Source organism: Medicago truncatula, chromosome 4 (genome assembly GCF_003473485.1).
Source record: "Medicago truncatula cultivar Jemalong A17 chromosome 4, MtrunA17r5.0-ANR, whole genome shotgun sequence".
Taxonomy (NCBI): domain Eukaryota; kingdom Viridiplantae; phylum Streptophyta; class Magnoliopsida; order Fabales; family Fabaceae; genus Medicago; species Medicago truncatula.
In genome coordinates this window covers 1,780,531-1,787,341 of record NC_053045.1, presented here as the reverse complement: position 1 = coordinate 1,787,341, position 6,811 = coordinate 1,780,531, and the positions used below count along the sequence as shown (strand labels likewise).

The window sequence follows — 6,811 nt, the reverse complement described above, 5'->3', positions numbered from 1 at the left end:
CGAAGTCACAAAAACAAACAAAATAATACTGAAAATACGTGGAAATCCCTTATTTAACTAAAAAAAGAAGGAAAAACAATTTGTACAAGGATAGAAAATCACAAAAACAAATGAAAGAATACCGAAAATATGTGAAGTCGATTAATTAACTAAAAATTAAGGAAAAACAGTTCGGAGGGGTAATTTTAGATCAACATTGACCTTAAATCACCCTTTTCAGTAGACAAGAAGAAAACGGTAGTGACAACTAGAGTTTTGAAAGGAGAGAATAGAGAAAAAAGACTTCAATTGAGTTATTGAATATTGATAGCAGTTTAGAAATTAAATGACATGGTTAAATTTTGAAAACTAGTATATTAGTTTCAAAATATCAACATCAATAACAATGTTTCCACTAAATATTTTGATTTTATTTATTTTATATGTAAATTAGTTAGATTAAGAGATTGAAAAAAGATAAGAATTAACTATTTACATAAATGCATAAGAGAGGAGAAAAAAACAATTTTTTCTCCTATATTTATGGCTTAAGATAGGAGAATTAGTTGTTTATCTGTAGAGGGATGCTATATATCGCGAGAGGTATTTGACGAGAACCTCATCAACCCTTTATATTTCTTATACCTCTTAAGCATGCCACTTTTTCTTTTTCTAAATGCAGATGTCAATATATAATTTAGCCACACTTCATTCAACACATGTATACATGCTAAACAACACCTACAGGTTATATGTACACTTTATAACTTTAGAACTACCTCGCCGTTTCGATACTTGGCTCAGGCATAAGTGATTGAAGTTTCCATCATTGTTCTTTGGTGTTATTGTTGGTTTTTATGGTTTCTTTCCGTTCAAGTTTCTTATTCATATACTTTTGGAGCAATTCGGCTCGTGAAGGGATGTATTAAGTGTTTATGTTTATAAATAAGTAATATAGAACTTTTGTTGCGAGAGAGAATTCAACTAATTGCTTCAAATAAGAGAATTGTCATAATGTATTCTCCGTTCTATCATGTGCAAACTTGCATAATATAAAGAGTATGAAGTGCGTAAACAGACATGAAGACTTCAAAAGTACTGTAAAAAACATATGGTTCAAATACCAGTACATAAACTAAAAAGCACCAACATAAAAGACTTCAAAAGTTCAATATCCAAATGAAACTACAAAAATCATGAAAATCAAAGTTAGAAACAACAAATGTTCCTGTAGCTGCCTGCCGAATTCATTGACATCCACATCAAGAATTTCCCCTAACAATTCAGAAAAATCAAACCAAAGTTGCATTTACATCTTTAACTCCTTCAAATGTCTTCTAGTGAATTCGAATCCCTGCCATATGTCAAAGGAGTCATAAATTTCAACTCAGTTCATAGTACATATTATCAAAAACCTCAAAAATGATTCTAACATATTATATTTCGACAAGCAAGACTGCACCAACACTTTCAAGTAACTACCATATAAGCTATGACTTATGATCAAGAATTGGTTACACATATGCTACAGTTAATTCAAGAAAGACTGGAATCCAAATCAAAACACACATGCATATAGATATAATTCAATTCAACTTAAAAGGTTACATTCATATATCATACCTACAGTTAATTCAATCAAAACATAACAATAGCACATTTACTTCATGCACAATTTTTCTAAAATGACAATCCTCCAAGATCCAGCATGTACTACTTGTAGATTGGATCTTGTGAGGGAAAATAATCAATGGTTCAATAATTTGTAGAATAAAATAAAACTATGTCAAATATTCACAGCTTGCAAGTTAATCCAAATTAGAAATCAAGATTGACAATTAAACTGAACTGTATGTAATATTGACAAATTAAAATTTAGTGGTCAATTAATTAGTTCAGTTCGAACAACGATGTATGAAATTTCAAATCATACGCTTATCCACACTACAACTGAATCTCTTACATATAGTACATAAATCAATCAGAAAACTCTCTTGCATAAAAAAATATGGGTATGTTTGTGTTGTCAATCGTAGATAGCGGGACGTAGCGGCAAACCTAAAAAATGTTATAGCGGTATAGAAGACTGCGGATGACAGCTATCATGAAGACTTAAAAACCACATACAAGTAAACATAAATTCCAAAAATCAGAAAAATACACACAATTAAAGAGATAATCAAACTTAATAATTATAATAAACTTTGTCATATCCCATCTAAATTAGCTCTAAATGTGAAAAAACGACATTCCATCAAAATCAAATTCTAAATTTAATCAAAATAACATTCCATAAAAATTAAGTTCTACAAGTACTCAAAATGACGTCCCATTAAAAAAGAAGCAAAGTGGAATAGCGGCCATCAAACTTCTATGGTAGCGCGATTGCGCCGCTTTTCAACCGCTAATAGCGGCCACTAGTACGCTACTTTGAATGGTGCTTCGGGGGCCTATGGCATAGTTGTGGAGGGCCGTACAGACATGCTATATCATGCTATTGATAACATATGGGTAAGTAAACTCCTAGTTGCTGCTCTAAAGCGGAATACAAAATCCACATCTTATACTATGAGAGGGAAAAATCAGAAACTAAAAGTATATAGATTAATGTTTGAAAGTTTATCCATAAGATAAAGTTGGTTTTTGAATGTTGATAGGACACATGGAAAACTAAAGAAAAGTATCAACGGAGAAAAGTGTGCTGCAACAAATATGCATATTCCAATTAATATAATTCACGGCAAAGCAATTAAAAACAATACAATGTAACAAAACATAGAACACCCAACTTACATTATTATGTAAAAAATATGACATAATTATTTAGGCAATTGTATATCATGCACGGACTAATGAAAAATACTCATTTGTAAATTGACATTAAAGAAAAAAGTAATTTCTCAGAGAAGAAAAAACGTACATTTTAGAGGTCAAACTTCAGAAGAGTAGTTTTCGAATACTAGCAAACAAGACATCCTTGATGCGAGAAGAGTTCCATCTCAGTGTCACTAAAATGACAAAGAGCTGGAGTTGTTATCTTTCTCAATGATGGTCTTGAAAATACCAATGAAGCGACAACATCATCATGCAATTGAAAACAACCTTCCAAATTAATTTCTCTCAGTTGCGAGCAGTTTTCTTCTATATGTTTCACTCCCTTCTCTGTGATATTTTTACAACGTTTTTGTAACAAGTGCAAAAGCCCACAACAACTCTTTGAGATCACATTGAGTGTTTCATCATCAATACTTGTATGTGACAAGTTCAACACCTCCAGTTTGGGAATTTCAAAGTTCAGTCCAAAGTAGCTTCACTTTTAAACTACGAGCTAAGTTCAACTGTCTAATCTTACAACATCTTAAAACTTCACAAATACCTTCGTCTGATATGCCACTGCAATTAATCAAATCAAGCAGTTGCAAATTGGGGAAAATCGAAGAAAATATTTTGATGGTTTCATCTCTTAAGCGTGAATTGTGAGTCAAACAGAGTGACTTTAATTGAGGTCTTACAACAAGGTCCATGAAAGAATTAGAAGTCTCAAAACTATTTTCAAAGTTGTATTCCATTCTGATCTCACTAAGTGAAGGACTGTTCTTAACGAGGTCAAACAACATCGAACATTCTTGGGGTTCAAAATAATTGGTAAAGGATAAAGACCTTAATGTTAGTGCCTCACCGAGAGCAGAAGCAATACCAACGTTGGTTACTTCAGGACACCGAAATATGATGGCTTCTTCAAGACACTTACAACTGTTAAACAAGTGAAAAAGAAATTGATTGTTGATGTAGGAATGCTTAGTGAGATTAACCTTCTGAAGATTGGAAAGTGCCGATAAAAGAGTCTTTACCCTATCGAACATACTATTCTCGCAATATGAGGGGTAACTAAGGTCGAGTTCTTCGAGAAAAGGGAAACAATCGGCAATGATCAACATGTCAATGCTTTGGGGACGGGAAATGTGGGAACATGTGAGAGATGTCAAAGTTGTAATGTTTTGGGAGAATTCTTTTAACCCAATCATGGGAATTCCACGTCTCTAGGAGACATTGAGTGATTTGAGCGATTTGAGGTTTGATGAGGAACGAGAGGTTTGCCAGAGAAGAAAGTCAAGGCGACCTTTGTAGCACGAAAAATCAAGCGAGTTGAGGTTGGAGAACCTTTTGAAGAGGCGCTGAAGGAAAGGGCGTGTTGGCTTCCAAACATTGAGAGAGAATCGGAGACGGTTGGTGATGGAGAGGAATTGTTTGGAGACAAGGGATAATGACTTCAAGTAGCCACGATTGTTGATGTTGTCACCGTCGATGATGATGAATTTGAAGATAGATTCCCAACACTCGTCAGGTAAATACAAACTATCAGTGACTGTTCTTGGTCTTTTTGAAGAAAGCGATTGTTGGTGTGAAGATTGGAGAGAGTTTGTTCTCTTCCTTTTCATTGTTGATGTCGGTGTTGGATTGAACTTCCAGTGACGTCGGTTGTTATTCCAAGCAGGGGTTAGTTAGGATATTAGGTTTGTTTATTAAATAGGTTAGATTTGAGGGTCGTACGCCAAAAAAAAAAGGATTACAATATTACGGTGCAAGTTGGGCTTGTTGCCGATCAAAATCAATTTTTGTACCCCAAAACTTAAAACACTTGTACGAAAATTGTACTCTGCGAAAAAGAAGTTTTTGTAGCTTGCTAATTTATTCTTTAATATTTTTAGGTGGGTGTAAATTACCAGCATCCTATATATAATTTTAGGTGGTGCAGCTTGCTCATTTACTTCTTGGTGTTTTTAGATGTGTAAATTAACAACCCTATATATACACACACCAAAAAGAACTAACCTAATTGTCTAGCTCAACTACATTCTATGCCAACTCATCTACACTTTAACTAACTCTTAAACTATATTACTAGCTAGTGTCTTTGGTGTCTTCGGTGTTTGGTAATTTTTAATTATATTAACTCTCTATCTCCATGAGAAGGGGCCCTAGTAATTAGTAGTTTAACAGTTAGGTAAGTCTTGTTTGATCTTGAATAATGTGGAAATCGAATTCAAACTATAAACATTTTATTTATTATTATTTTTTGACAAAAAACATTTTAGTTGTTATATAAATTTTTAAATTTAACTTAGATATATTTTTTTCCTTCAAAAAAAAAACTTATATATTTTTTTTTGACAGAAAACATTTTAGTTGTTATATAATTTTTTAAACTTAACTTGGATATATTTTGAAATAAATGAAATGGTTTTATTACTTGTGCAACGTGCATTAGTGACATATCCATTGTCAAATACCAAAGGTCGAAGCCTCAAAGGATTTTAAGTAACAATCCAAGGGAAAAAGTGTTGTTGGCGTTTTCTCCGGCCGAACGAATAAGTCCAATCGATCCGATGGAAAGACGAACAAGAAGAAGAAACTCTCTCAGCTCTTGTTCCATTCAAACAAGAAGCAAAACAAGGAGGCTTGCAACATATTTTGATTTTTACTTTCTCGACGAGTGTTGGGAATTTGTCTTCAAATTCCTCATCAACGATGTCAATAGCCACGGCAACAATCGGCTCTACTTCATGTGTCTCTCTTTAGTCTCCAAACAATTCCTCTTGATCACCAATCGTATCAGATTGTCACTCATTATCAGAAATTCAACACGCCCTTTTCTTCATTGCCTCCTCAAAAGGTTCACCAGCCTCACCTCCCTTAACCTCACGCCCTCTAGTGGTGACCTCAACAAGCTTCTCTACCAAATCTCTACTTTTCCATTGAAACTCACAACACTTGTTCTTTCTGTCCAAGCCACTATCCCTGCCAATGGGTTGCGATCTTTCTCTCAAAATATTACAACTTTGAAGCTATGTAAAATGAACTTTAAAGTTCCTAAACTGGAGGTGTTGAACTTGTTGTTTACAAGAGTTGATGATGAAACACTTTATATAATAACAAAGAATTGTCATATAATTTTGCAACTGTTATTGGTATATTGTGAGTGCGTCACATAGAAGGGAGTGAAAGATGCGGTAAAAAACTGCACACAACTAAGAGTGATCAATTTGAGGGGTTGTGATAAAGTGCATGCTAATGTTATTGCTTTATTAGTATTATCAAGGCCATCATTGAGAAGTATAACTGCTCCAGCTCCTTATCATTTTAGTGACACTGAGAGGGAACTCTTCTCTCGTCAAAATTGCCCTGTTCACTTCTATTTGTTATGATTTTGTAAAGTTGCAGAGGAAAAGATTAAAGGTGGTTGCTAGAACAAGTGGAAGAAGAGTAAATTTCTTATTCAATTCAAACGTACAAATAGAAAAGTACAGAATAGAAAATAACTGCCCACTAATATCATGTTCCTATAAGTTAGGCCACGATAGAATACTAGAATTAAACTGATTGCTGAAAACAAGGAGGAAATAAAACTGAACTAGAAATTAGGAGAACATATTTAAAATATTCAAAATAGAATTAAAATGAACTCAGCAAACGTGGCAGCAGTTCTAAACACAATAGTTAACACTCCTCCTTGCTTTAGATACTGCAGACACCAAGTTTAGTTCTCAGGTCTTCAAACTTGCTAGCTGGTAAAGGTTTAGTAAAAATGTCTGCTATCTGCTCTTCAGTTTTGCAGTAAACAAGTGCTACAACATTATCCTTCTGTACCTCCCTCACAAAAAACAGCTTGATGTTGAAATGTTTAGTTTTTCCATGAAAAACCGGATTATGGGAAATAGCTATTGCAGCTTGATTATCAACAAAGATCTTAGTGTCTTCTTTCTGCTCAAGATGAAGATCACTTAATATCTTCCTCAACCATAGAGCTTGATTTACAGCAGCAGTAGCAGCA

At 33.8% G+C, this 6,811-nt stretch overlaps 1 long non-coding RNA gene across 1 annotated transcript; it reads right to left on the bottom strand.

Annotated features, from left to right (window-relative positions):
- Window positions 1–967: 967 nt before the first annotated feature.
- On the bottom strand, window positions 968–4,661 carry LOC120580276 (uncharacterized). The gene is made up of 2 exons (XR_005645977.1): window positions 2,900–4,661; window positions 968–1,333 (listed from the first exon to the last, which is right to left on the bottom strand). It is a non-coding gene; the product is annotated as an uncharacterized lncRNA (long non-coding RNA).
- Between the last annotated feature and the right edge of the window lie 2,150 nt (window positions 4,662–6,811).